Source organism: Pleurodeles waltl, chromosome 9 (assembly GCF_031143425.1).
Source record: "Pleurodeles waltl isolate 20211129_DDA chromosome 9, aPleWal1.hap1.20221129, whole genome shotgun sequence".
In the NCBI taxonomy this organism is placed as follows: Eukaryota; Metazoa; Chordata; class Amphibia; order Caudata; family Salamandridae; genus Pleurodeles; species Pleurodeles waltl.
In genome coordinates, this window is record NC_090448.1 from 237,321,052 (window position 1) to 237,335,816 (window position 14,765).

The following is a 14,765-nucleotide window of genomic DNA, read 5'->3' on the forward strand; positions in this document are numbered from 1 at the left end:
TTTTTTTTCATTTGTTATGCCTATAGACAAAAGATTAAACCTCAAGAGATAAGACTGTGTGGGAAAGGGAACCATAAAACTTATTATAGAGGTAAAAGGTCAAAACAATCTTTAGAATAGCTAATGAAACCTCACTCTCGCCCTGTCTCCCCGGATTCTTTGCCTTAGATGAACATCTGATATTCTATTGAAAAACAGGGATTCATCTCTTTGTATTTTTATCATTTTGAATTTTCGGCCAAACCATCAAAACTCATTCACGCGGCACCCCCAGCACTGACTGAGATCCTGACAGCCCTTACATCAAGGAAGCGAGAAGAGAGAAAAAACGTATTATACGAAAGGTATATGTTCACCCCTGCCAAGGAGAACATGAAAGCCAGGAACGTTCTTTTATCTCTAGCGCTGGAAAGGAAAAGTGCTGAGTATATATTTTTAGAAACCAACAAAAAGGGCAAACATAAACCTTTGGCTCATTATCAGCCTTCACCTACATATTTGTATTCCCATTTTCACCATTTGTTAATACAATATCAATTCAGCTCACTGGGCAATTTGTTCAGTGACCAAGGTACACACAGAAGAGGCTAAATTGAAGGTGACATTGGTTCTGATTGTAACAGCTTGGCTGGTGTGCGTGGACTTGCTAATCATTGCTTACACGATCTGTAAGCAGGACTGTCCCAGGCTCGCATGATGTAAAGGGTATACTGGAAGACGACGGGTATGATCATAAAGGTTTCAGTGATCTCCTCTTCTGAGCAGAGAAGAATCAGCCGCAACGTCAAAGTTGCCCTTGATGGACAATAACTTTCTTGGATGAGGACACACATAGCTTGCCTTCCAAGCCACTGTTCCCTTCTGTGATCCCTCATATGATGGTGACCACCCCGTAGGACACATGGAAATCCAAGGTAGGCTGAAACTGTGGACCACTTATGGACTGGTTCGGCTGCAGGATTGTTTGCCCATCCAACCATGAAATTAGACCTCAGGGAGCAACACACAATTTTATCTTAGGCACATACATGATTTTTTGCTGTGGGTAAACAATGTTCTGGGGTTTTATTTCAAATTCTGAACTATGGCAATAGTTCATGCGTTTGTCTTTAGAATGACCTCTGGAATCTTGACTTTTTCCTATCATAGAGAGAGAGGTATTTTGTTACCCTTATATGTTGGTAATAGATCCAGATTTCATGTTTCGGGAGGCATTCTGCTGCCCAGTTAATGCTAGCAATATAGGCATCTGCCTAGAATTGTTCTGAAGAACTGTTGGCTCTAGTGCAATCGACACTCTGTGCAATATGGGATAGATGCTAAAACATTTCAAGGGCTACTTTCAGCCATATGATGGCTTCCAAACAGGTAAAATAAAAGTGGAAGTGCGTGTGGTCCTTGCAGGCTGTGCACATCTACTCCCGTCTGGAAGAAGCCAGATATAGTCACCGGAACAGAACTTGTTGCAAAAGTATTATGAAAAAAAGAATCTACATGAAAAATCCTAGTTTGATCGTAATTCATTTTGGAGTTAAACTTCAGCAAAAAGCACAGAAGAACATTAGCAGTTCCATGACCAATAGAATACAATATTAAAGTGGCCTAAAGTATATACTCCAGGTTTTACAAAAAATGATGAAACTGTGCTAATTCAGCATATTACGCAGGCATGGCGTTCTGTGCATCTAATATCACGAAGGAAGGTTTCAGCATTTCAAGGGACCTCTACTCCCCAAAAACAACACCAGACAAAAAATCTTTGGATTTATGTCAATCTTTGATTGAATGTTCCCATTCCAAACTTGAGGTTCTCAGAACACTTATGGTTCAATACTAGGACACTTTTCCAGGCTGGTTCGAAACTAGTCTTTCTTACACTGATCAGTTCAGGCTTCTAGACTAGCTATCATTGTTGGATAAGGCCAAAAGATCAGGCAGTCAGCCTCACCCTGTGACTCATGCCCAATAGTGTCCAAGTCTCCACTATTGGTTGGTGAGGATCTACCCATAACCTTCAATATCGGAAGGGGGTAGTTATTAGGCAGCTCAAAAAGGCAATGATTACACTGCCACTCAAAAAATCTTTATTGGGTTCTTCTATACAAACCAGTTACAGTATTTCTTCTCTGGCACCCTGTCCATCCATCTCAAGACAGGATGAGAACAAGGTCAGTGGTGATGGCAGCTTTGAATGATCATAAAACGCATGCTGTTTGTTGGGGTGACACAGGTCGTGTCTTTTCAGATCTATCACCCATATTTGATACAGTTGACCCTCAGCTGCTCCCCTCTTAAAACAACGAATATGGTAATACGAGAGACTGTCTTGAATTGAATCTGGTTGTTTTTAACTTAAAGCTTCCAACTTCTGGCCATTCTGTCATTCAAATCAACCACCAGGGTATTGTCCTGTAGGGTTCTGCAGTGGTCCGCCCTTCACCCCTATTTTTGTGTCTGCGTCTTTCCCACTGACCTTTTTGAAGCAAATTGTGTGTTCTCATTTTACATCTATGGAGATGTCACCCAGAAAATCCAAAGAGTGGGGACAGGTCTGCATTCCCATATCAAAGATTTTCTGTAGGTGTATAAGCTGTGAACGCTTTTATCTGCCAGGACCGACTGAAGGTAAAAGGAAGCAGAATGAAATGCTTGTTAGCAGTGTGCAAATCTCCAACGCTTTCCTTCTGCGACCTTCATGAAGGTTTCTGCAAAATTCTGCCACATTTGTTTAGAAGCAGAGTTTAATTTGGGAGAAAATAATGAAAAAATAGATTTTGTTGAACAAACAAATCTAAACAAAAACTCACTTGAAGAAACATTCTCTCATTGTGAAAAACTTCTGGGAACAAAATATGAAGCTTGTAAATTTCCCAGATGAAATTTAAAATGTACCAACCCCTTATTCTCCACACCAATCAACGACACTCGTCTGAGGACAAATATTTTCTGTCCCTCTTCTTTGGTGCCTGTGGGCAAGAACTTGGGTGGTGTCAAAATATATTCATATCAGTCCGTGGACCCGTGATAAAACCAATGGTTTATTGGTGTATTTTAAGGTTGCATCCACAATAATTTTTCTTTTCCAGGTTTTGAGAATCAATGCATCTTTTACGTGATGCACAGGGCTTTTCCTGCACGTGGGCCTTTTAGCTAACTGCCTATTGGCCTTCCCTGCTTTGGGGTGCATGAGCACCACCAACACGTAGCCCTGATTTTTTTTTACAGCAGCTCTGGTGAGACCTGCACTAGAAAAGTGTGAATTGGGTTCAAAAAGCTATACTAAGCCAAAAATATTTCGTTTCTCCTGCTCAGGCCCAAGATGATCTATCCCTAGCAATTCTGTCTACACACTCTTCTCGAAGACCTTGATACAAAGACTCCTGTATATCAAGAAACGTGTTGCCCGAGTTCTGTAGGTACTGATGTAAAGTCACCACATCAGTCCATCGATAGCTTCTTTACATTGTTGCGCATTGCAGAACCACATAAAGTTTAGCACCTTGGGGGGGCATGGGCAGGCAGCAAATGGAGTAGGGCAGAAGATCCCAGAGCTCCAGAGAGCCAGGCCTACCCGACCCCATCCTGAGCCTAGTGAGCACTCCTCGAGGACCCCCAACCGCCCGTACAGCTCCTGTGGGATCCAGGAGTATACTGAGGTGGCTCGGGGCACAGCTGAAGAGTGTTGTGCCGCAGTCCAGTGGCTGGCCTGGAGGACTCGAGCCCACGCAAGATGGTGGCCACCTTCCATCCTCAAACGTGAGGGGCAGTTGTGGGCCTGGCGATCTCACAGAACCTTGACAGGAGCCCCGGCCCCCCCCCCCCATGCTGACAGAGGGATGCGGGGGAACTGTGTGCCAGGCCAGCGGCAGTGATTGTGGGGAAAATTGGGCATTATGACCCATGATCCGTCCCTGACCTCTGCAGTACGGGGGTGGGCCAGAGGGCTTTCACGGCCAGTCCTGACTACTGCTGACTGCTTGTGGTGGGTGGGAGTTTGATAGATGGGTGGCCGTCCCCTGCCAGCACCGGGCATCGGAGAGGGGCCCGAACACCACTGGGGCCAACATCATCTCCTCTCCTCCCCCAGCAGCCTGCCACCCATCCCATTTGAAGCTGCGTGGAGAGGGACTGCTGGGCCTGCGCAGGGCCTGCAGGGCCTTCTTCATCCTTGAAACACAGGCCACCCAGAGGAGAGATACTGGTAGCCCACCCACGATAATCCGAGGCCTATGTGGGGGCCCACTGATTGGCAATCCCTGGCTAGGAGTGGCACTGAAATGAGGAGACAGGTGAGGTCTGCAATGGATCTTTAGAGAGTGCCCTTCCCTCCACCCACCGCTGCAGAGCGGTGAAGACGCACTGAGAGGAGCCCAGTGGGGAGAGTGGGGCCTGTCGCTGAGCCCCGGGGAGCCTAAAGGAGAACACTGACAGAGACAAATTACTAAGGCCCCCTGCTGGGTCTGGAGTGGGACTCTGTCTGGCCTGGACTACCCCCTTGCAGGACAGTGCCCCATTGCAGTTGTGGATCTGCAAGTTCCACCTTGTGTGGCATGATACCCATGAGAGGGACATACTGGGGGGGCACCCTTCTACCTTCCCTTTTGAAGTAGCAGTTGAGAATCCTGTGAACCGGGTTGTGGGCTCCCAACCAGGCACTACGAGGAGGCACTACAGTGGGTGGATGTTGGCCATTTGGCCATTTAATAGGGAAACAGACATGGCCAAGGGCACCAAAACGCGGTAAGCAGAGCTGGGAGACCAGTGGGGTGGTGGGTCGCTACCTGCTTGCTCTGCTAATTGTGAGCCCTCTAGTCAGGGTTTGGTGCACCCTACTTCCACTATTCAAGATGTGTTACAGGCCACTGCAGTCTCCAAGGAGACCCTGGAGTTAAAAATCGATGCCTCTTACAAGATGACCATCAGCACCTAGCAGCGCGGGTCACCACAACAGAGGGGAAACTCTCGGAAATGACTCCTGTAGTGGTGGAGACCAGCAACCGGATGAGTAGTATTGAAGCTCACCTGAAAATTCTTGAGACCACAGCGGAGGACACTGAAAATAGGGCACCCCATAACAACATCAGAGTGGTGGGCCTGCTTGAAAGGGTGGAGGGGAGCAACTTGGTGCGATATTTGGAGACCTGGCTCAGTCATAAGATGGCACCAGAGGGTCTATCCCCTTTCTTTGCGCTGGAGGACACACATAGAGTCCCATCCCGCCCACTTCTTCCGGGCAGTCCACCACGGCCAGTGGTGGTGAGATTGCTGCATTTCAGGGATCAGGACTTCATCCTCCAGCAGGCCCGCAAGAAGGGGATCCTCTTGATCGAGAACCACAAAGTGATAATTTTCCCCGATTTTTCAAGAGAAGTGCAACGTTAGCGGATGGCATATAATGAGGTGATAAAGAAGGTGTGGAAACTGGGAGAAGAGTACTCCATGCAGTTTCCAGCTGGACTCAGGGTGGTCACACCAACTGGAGTGCAATTCTTCACCTCACCCCGAGATGCTTGGTCGTGGGCAGAAAGTCAACCCGGCGATAGAGGGCCCTGGCATTCACTGGGTCCCCCACAGCAGCTGGGTTCCAGTGTGAGCATCAGAGGGATGTCAAAGTAGTAGCTTCTCTAAGTTGATCTGTGCCCTGAAAACAGTCCCGCCCCAGCTGGAGTGCGAGGAAAGATCAGACTCAGGGGACAACTCCACTGTGTCGGATTCATCCAGTGTGTGCTTATCGGTGGTGACCCCCAGAATGGCTGATGAATTGATATGATATTTTCCCCTGGAAATGGTCCCTGCCTTCTCTAGGCTGGGGAAATGTTCTTTGCTATTTTTCCTGGATTCTGTTGCCTTATTTTATTCTGAATGATCCTTTCCCCCGAGATTGAGCTGTGCAGTCATATATAATGCCAAGAATTGCCTATGGTTGGGTGGGGGGTGGCAAATTCTGGAACCAGGTTCTGCTCAGTGTCATCCCCCAGAATGTTTACTAATGAACAGAACTGGTTATTAGAATGCAGTTTGATGGGTGGGGCATTTCTCCCTGTCCTGGGGTGTGGAGTTGGGTTGAAGTGTTGCTAGTTGAAGTTTGGGGTTATTGGGATTAACCACTGGGTAGGGAACTTGAGGTTGCTAATATTTTTATGCAGGGTGGGTCAATGGTTAGCTTCCATTCATAAAATGGATGGGTAGACCCCTAAGTGGACAAATAGCGCTTTGTTCATGGCTCAGAAGCATTGTTATAAACTAATATTCTGGAATGTTAGGGGCATTCACACCATGACCAGGCGGTAAAAGGTATTGTTGTCTCTGAAAAGGCGAGTCAACATTGCCCTCTTGCAGGAAACACGCATGACTGCTAAGGAAGGTGCAGCTTTACAACAGCACTGGCAAGGGCAACTGTTTTATACAAATTTCTCAGCATATGCTAGGGGGGATGCTAATATGGATTAATGGATTAATACCATTCTCACTTTCACATGCTGAGGTAGATCCAGAGGGGAGATAAGTGACCGTTGTGGGCAAATTAAATGGGCAGGATATCTCGTTGATCAATGTGTATGGCCCTAACACTAATCAGTCTGCCTTTTTTGATCAGCTGACTTCAAGGCTCTCTCAGATACTGGTGTGGAAGTTGATCGTTGGGAGGGACTTTAACTGTGTGGCGGATCCTTGCCTAGATCGCTCCCACTCCCCATTGTCAGGCTTGTCCATACATTGGTCAGCAAGAGCAGTTTGCGACTGGCGTGAGCATTGGGGGCTCCGGTATAGCTGGTGCGCCTTCCACCCACTGGAAATGGACTATTCTGTTTTTTCTTGTCAATGTATGAGTTTCATGTACAACTTGATTTTGTTTTAGGCTCCCCAGATGCCCATGCTGTGGTGGAGGGAATCGAGTACCTATCCTGAAAGTTGTCAGATCATAATCCAGTATTGTTTCAGCTGGCATGGGACATGCATCTTACACCGATCCCAACTTGGATGCTGAAACCGGAAGCCCTTGAGGACCCTCCATTTAGAGATGTTGCACATCATCAGATAATAAATTACTTTACTGACAACATGGGATTGGCTTTGAACTTCCACTCAGAAAGGGAGGCATTTAAAGGAGTGATCCACAGGCATTGTCTCTGAGAGTCCATGGTGATTCACTTCACCATCCTGCAAGAGACCACTGTTGCGGAGTCTAGACTCAGATCCTTAGAATTGGATAGATCAGGCCACCCAGACCTTAACCAGGGGCTGATGGAGCTCACGGAGCACACAGAGCATCTTTGCTCCTTCAACTATAAGGTGTACACCGAACGATCACATGGCGAGAGGGACCAGGCAGGGCTGCTATTAGCGTGGTTTGTTAACCCGGCCCATCGAAGCTCCCCAATAGTGGAATTGACTACGAACATCAGTGAGTCCCTTGTGACTCAAGAATCGAATAATGACTATTTTGCTTCTTTTAACTGGACCCTCTACACTAGTAGGCTATCTCTGGATGAGCCAGGAAGTGCTTGGTTCCTTCGGGCCGTCGTTATCCCATGTCTAATTCCCACAGTAGCTAATGCCCTGGAGAAGAGATCACGCTACCGGAGGTCCTGGAGGCAATTAAGAGAATGGCTTGTGGTAAAGTTCCAAGTTCAGACGGCCTGACGGTCAAGTTTTACAGCACATATGCAGCAGAATTGGTCCCGCAGTTGGTGAAATTATACAATGAGGCATAAGCAGGAGGCTATTTGCCTCCAACTAGCAGAAAAACAGGGCACAGAGGTAGGGGCATATCCCCTACTATCCTTGCTCAATGTCGATAATAAAAGTTTGAGTGGGATTTTGGCCTACCGGCTCCTCCCCTTTATGACAGAGCTCATCCTTCGCGACCAGACGGACTTCATTTCCAAACACAACACCGCCTTTAATCTTAAGCGCTTCATGACCATCCTAGAAGATGACTCGTATGATCGGAATAAAGCTGCTCTATTGGCAGTTGATATTTAGAAGGCATTTGACAGCTTTGAATGGGACTATTTATATGATGTCATTGGACTTATTGGAATAGGCCCGGGCTTTATAGCCCAGACATGTCTCCTCTATATTAGCCCCATGGCCTGAGTGTGGATGGGCCTATACATCTTGGAGAGCTTTGCAGTGGAGAGGGACACGCAGCAGGAGTGCCCGCTGTCCCCCTTACTATTTACCATTGCTATGGAGCCTCTGGTGGTGTTGGCTCAATCGTGGACCTTTTACGGGGGCATTAGAGTGGGAGATACTTTGCAGCGGAAAGCTCTGTATGTTGATGACCTTCTTATGTTCCTGTGGGATGCGGAGTAGGACCTGCAGGGAGCCAGAACCCTGCTGGAGAGTTTTGGTGAGGTGTCCAGACTGAGAGTAAACTGATCCAAGACAAAACGTTTCATCATTGGTGGAGGCAGGGCCCGCAAGACAGCCCCCTCTCGGGATTTAGAACTAGAACTTCATTGTTTACCATACCTGGGTGTAAAAATTTATCACTCTACCAATTATATGTTTGACAGGAACTATGGGACTGCTCTCCAGAACTTGAAGTCAGCTATCCTTTTGTGGCAGGCTCTCCCTATCTGGGTGATGTGAAGGGTTGCCCTGCTCAAGATGGTGGCCTCACCCCATTTGCTTTATCTCTTTGCGTCCCTCCCATTGTGGGTGCCTCACTCCTTCTTCGCAGAATTAGACACAATGAGTATGTCATTTATATGGGGGGTTGGGCGGCAATGAGTGGCGCTTTCTGCACTTCGACATCCGGTGCCTCAAGGTGGTTTGGCAGTCCCAGGTTTTGAGTTGTATTATCTGGCAGCCCATCAGGAATGGCTAGCTAGATAGGTGGTACGTAAACCCAACTCAGTAGAGCCCATAGATGGGTTCACCCCCACTCAAAACACATTACTTAAACTGGTACTGCGGGAAAATAATTCTACTAGATTGTCCTTGAAAGCCTACAAAGCCATGCAGAAAGGTATGAGAAAGTCAAACATTAGAATACCCTATTCTCCAGAGTTACCCCTTATCATCCTCCCATTGCTGGAGGGTGAGAATAGGTGGGAAGGACTGACGACCTGGGCCGCAGAAGGTAATACCAAGTTGGGGGATTTGTTCCAGGACGGCACTTAGGTCCCCTCTGAGATGTTTAGGAAGGAGTTTGGTTTGCTGGTAGGTCATTTCCTGCTCCATGGGGAGGACTTGATGACCATCCGCAGGCACTGGAGAATGGGGGACACAGAACCCCGATCTCATCTTTATTGCTCTTATGTCCTTCAGGCGGCAGGGTTGTTCAGGCAATCACCTGTCTTTATCGCTATTTACAAATTGAGATGCTTTGGCCCCTTGACAGGCTACGGACCAAATGGGAGGTGGACTTAAGTATCGCATTTCTGGAAAGGGCATGGGAAATCATAGAGGAAAGAATCCCCAAGATTTCCAGAAATGCAGGATTTAAAATTATTAGCTTCTATATATTACACAGAGCATATTTGTCTCCAGAAAGGATCAATGGATACTTTAATATAATGGAGGCAGCCTGCCACAGATGTAGGACTGTGGGAGCCTCCATTTTACATATGTTATGGTCATGCCCAGTTCTGACACTAAACTGGGCTGAGGTCACTAGACATCTTGCAGAAATCACAGAAAAAACTGTCCCTACCACACAAACCCACTGCCTACTACATTGGTTTCCTCATACTTCCAAAAACAAGTTAACTAGTAAGTTTCAAGACCTAGGGCTAACACTTGCTAAAAGAGAGATCACTAGAAAAGGGAACGATCCCAGGGGGCCAGGCTTACTTTCTTGGAGACGTGAGCTGGAGGGGTGGGTGGAGTGTGAGTGGGCTGTACTCTATAGGGAGGCGCTCAGGAGATATGCCAAATGGAGATAGTCAAGTCTTGGGATCTGCTAACTGCCTCCCTGAAGGACCTGTAATTATAAGTGGAGGGTTGTGGTCTTGCAGCTTCCTGGAATCATAAACGCTATATAAAGAAGGAGCCACATCCGCATTAACTGATACACCCATTAACTCTGCCGACTATTGTTGCTATTATTCCACCAACTCGGGAGGGAGGGTTGGGGGTGGGAAGGGTAATGCCGCAGTCTGTGCACTTGACTCTTGAAGTGGGCTGAGCTTTAAGCATGACTAGCTACTGATAAATCTGACTGTCCACTTTTAATTTCCTTCTCAACAATGGAAGACTACTGCCTGGCATTGTATTTGAATGTAGTTGTTTCTCTTGAAAATGTTAATAACATTTTTTCACAAAAAGCATAAAGGTTAGTACCTTTCCTTAGTTCTTAAAGCTTTTTTTCAAGAACATTCATGTATTTTTGACTGAACAATTCAAGTAGTCCCATCACTCGCTCTAGTCGTCTGAAGGTATGCTTCTGATAGTTCTTTCATATGGAAAAACGTATCTGGGTGGCAGGGCATTTTCAACTAGGGCATCCTACCCCTGGAATTTGCTCCCAATTCAGCTGAAAAGGAGCCCACCCTAGCTAAATACTGGAAGACATTGCAGCATTCCACCACCAGTCGCATCCATTCCTTTGGTTTTGGTACAAGCCCGTAACGCTGTGAAGACTTTGAGGGCCTGATGTACAAAGGGTTTTAATGGTCAAAACCCCTCAAATTCCGTAAACCAGCAATTGTTTTGTAATGTACTAAATGCAATTAACGAACTGGAAACGTTTTCTGAGTGAGTTGAGTAAATATTAAGGAATGGCTATTTGGAAGGGGTCTGTTAATACCAATCCCTTAAGGTACGTATTAATATTTTGTGAACGAAATCCAGTCACAAAAAGATAATGGTTTACCCTTAATTCAAAACTGATGGTAAGTCATTTGCAAAGGGAAAGGGCTACACAGGGGACACCTTTCCCTTCGAGAATGTTGACAAAATATTTTTTAGGAATAGTTTGTGGTCCATAGGACAACTGACCACTCCTAAAAAATGGTTTGTTTAATTTTTGTTGCGTTTTTTAACGTGTCTCGTTTTTCTCAGATGAAAACCAGCTGCATTAAAAAAAAGTTTACCTTATTTAAACAAAATTAAAGACATTGACCCTCATTACAAGTCTGGCGGTCTTAAGACTGCCAGACCTGTGGTGGCGGTCTCACTGTCGACAGGCTGGCGGTGAAGACCGCCAAATTACAAGTTCGATGGGTTGGCCTAAGCAAAACAGCTGATACTCTGCTCATCCCACTGCTTTTCTGTGGTCCGCTGGGCTAGAGGTGAGCACCTCCAGCACGCCGAATGCCGTAATATCGGAGACCGCCAGCATTTTTCTGGCGGTCGCACCACCAGAAAAAGCTGGGGGTCTTGCATCCTGGTGACAGGAATAAGCATTCCTGTCACCAGGATACACCTGCACACACTTCACATACCTGCACACATGCCCTCACACACTTCTACACACAAACACACCCCCACTCACCCACACAAATGCGACATAGAAACCCATTCACACTGATATACATACACAAACACCGCTGACACGCATGCATTCACTCCTCCTCTCTCTCTCCATCCAGTGCATACCCACATTCACGCCCCCCTCACCCACATCCATCCATTCATGCCCCCTCCCCCTTCTCACTGCATAAACCCATTCACTCCCCCCTTCCGCACACACACACTCACCCGTTCTACCCATCCACTGACACACACGCACCCACTCTACCCATTCACTCACACAAACATGCACCCCGCTGTCCATTTACATACACATGCACACGCATATACACACTCACCCCTTCAATCTGCTCAATCGCACTCACGCACTCACCCCCTCCCCATCCACAAACACTCACACATCCCCAACCCCCAATCCACTTACACATATGCACCGCCCACCCCAATCCACGTACACACATGCACCCCCAATCCACAAACACTCACACAATCCCCCTCACCTTGTCCACAAACTATCACGCACTCACGCAGACATGCACCCACAAACGACCCTCTCTCCTGCATTTACGACATTCACACACGCACTCACACACACACACCGCCTCCCCTGTCAGATGATCCACTTACTTCATCGGTCGAGGAGGTCGTCCAGGAGGGGGCAGGTCTCAGCACTTCCACTGCCGACAGTGCCCTGCCATCAGGACACTGCTATGAAATATTACATGTCGTAATACGGCATGCGGCGGCCTTTTGGCGTGGCGATGCCAGCGGTGGAACCACCTCTTCACCGCTGACCGCCAGCACTACTAGTGTCAGAATTCTGCCCGATTGTAGGTGGAATTCTGAAATCAGTCGTACTAGGACTGACGGACTTTCGGCACCCGTGGCTTCGGCGGTCTTATGAAAAGACCACAAAAGTTGTAATGAGGGCCATAGTGTTCTGTTGACTCCAGCAGGCCATGTCTGTGACATCTAGCCATTTCTAATGGGTTGCAATTTGCAATCTTCCTCATGTATAATAATCCTGAATTTTCTGAACTGACCTATTAGCACATAGATCAGTTTGCAAACTTGATTTCCATTCGCAAAAATTTGGTGAGCATTTTGTGACCTTTTATTGTGAATGTAAAATAAGTACATCAAACCCTAAGTGTACACTCATAAGCAGGGGCGGCTCCTCTGCTATGGTGGGGGAGCATCACCCCCCCCCCCCCAGCCAGGAGCAGAAGCTGCAAATGCTTTAAAAATAAAACAATAATAAATTACGTTTATTATGGTTTTATTTTTAAAGGGGCGGGGTCAGGGGGGTGATGAGCATGGAGGAGAGAGAGTGCACAGAGCACTCCTCTCAGTGCGCATGTATGTTTGGCCGGCCGTCCACCTCAGGCCGGCCAAACACACATGAGCACAAGGGCTCTCTCCAACCGGGCACTGTGTTGCCGAGTTGGAGAGAGCAAGCCCAGGCTCCAAGTCTGCCCAGGGCACTCCAGCCAATCATAACTCTGCTCTGAGCAGCGTCATGATTGGCGCAGGGCAGGCTAGGAGCCTAGAGTGTGGCGGAGAGCAGCGGTGAGGTGGCGGCAAGGTTCAGTTACGTTTTTTTTTAAATTTATTTTTATTTTTTATTCCCCCCGCCAGTCACTTTTCACAGCCGCAGCTGCTCGTAAGGCCTTCTAAACATGCACATTCCACATTCCTACGGGTCACAATTTCGAATCCTGTGGGGACTAACTCAGCTTTTCATCCTTCAGAGGTAGATACATTGTGTACCATTACGTTGGGTAAAAGTAACCCTGCTTGTCTGCAGGGCTACTCTAAAGCAACACCACAGTAGCAAGAGCTATGTGGACAAAAACAAGCTATTTTTAATGATGCTCGTTATATTAACTTCAGAAAGATGAAAGGTTTAGTCAGTATTCAGCCCTGTGGCCTGCGTCTCTTCAACTACATATTCCATAGGCCTGGTTCCCGCAAATGTCTTTACATTACGGACAATTTGAGCCTCATAGTTTTGTGTTCTTGGCAAAAAAGAACGTAAGTTTCAAGCAGCATTGATGTGGTGAAAGGAAATACATCAGTGTCAAGGACAAACCTGCCATTGTGTTTCAGTAAAATTAAGTCTGTGCAGTGCTTACTGGCACTGGGCCTCACTGCAGGTCTACATTGGGAGCACTGGAGAACCAGCAGAGCTATTATCATGGAAATACCTGGCATTGCCCGGCAGCGGCTGTGCCTTTATTAATAGGACTGCTCCATTAGGGGGGAGAGAAGCCTGTCTGTTTCACCTTCTGCCCCCCAGTGTTGCCTGGGCTCTTTCTTGCTACAAGCAGGGCAGGGAACAGAGGAGAGCACAGACCATAAAGCGGTAATGAAATACCCACTTGTCACTGTTTAGAGAAGGCTAATGGACAACAGGCCCACATTACTGTCAGTTGTAGCTGTCTGTTAAATGGGGTCAGTGCAGCTCAAAATGTGCCCTGTCTGTGCTTGAGCATTCGCTCGTGATTTACTGAGTGCAACAAAGGCGCACGACTCCGGCTCCTACAATCCAACGGGTGTTTATGTATACGAAGAATTTGCCCTCCCAAATCTTACAGGCTTATTTAGAGCTTGGCGCAAAATCAGGAGGTAATTCCCTGTTGCAGTAATGACGTCACCTCTGGGCATTGCATCTTGACTTTGTGTTTCATGGAAAAACATAAAAATATTATGAACAATAACAATGTAACTGTGTATTATTGTAAAGTTTTCGCGACTTTTTAATGGATGTTTGCGAGGCAGAATTTTTCATGTTCGAGTGCGGTATTACTACACCGCGGTTCACAGTTAAAACAAGCACGAATTAAGGTTTCTCAGGATACCGCACATTCTTACCTTTTGAGCATTGGTCTAATTTCTTGTTGGGCATGGTTTTTCTAAAGCACACATAAGCGAATCAGGAAATTTCTGACTCGAGGAAGTCCCCAAAATTTGCTGATTTCTTCTAGCTAAGTAAGGTATCAGGAAAATTCATTGACCCAACTTCTTAGGCAAATTTCCTACTCAAGGATGTGTCTCGAGAAAGACATCCTGAAGCAGGAAGTCGTGGATAGGGGAAGCTGGTAACTCCTTAAGCGGTCCCTAGTCACTGGTTTACTGGCAAAGGAATGGTGGCACTAGGGCTTGAGTGAGCGCAGGAGAAGCTTCAGTCAGTCAATCCGTAGACTTGTAGATGTCTTCTGTCACCCCTAAGGGTATGTAGGCTCTGGCACGGTCCAGTTGATTAGCCAATTAGCCAGGTCTTCAGGGACTTTCGGAACTCTGGAAGACATGGGGAGGTCCAGAGGTGAAAGGATAGCTCGTTC

The 14,765-nt window shown here is 47.0% G+C and overlaps 1 protein-coding gene across 1 annotated transcript in view; it reads left to right on the forward strand.

Moving 5' to 3' along the window:
• The window catches only part of IQSEC1 (IQ motif and Sec7 domain ArfGEF 1), a 695,018-nt gene that overhangs the window by 106,588 nt on the left and 573,665 nt on the right, over positions 1-14,765 (forward strand). The window lies entirely within an intron of this gene.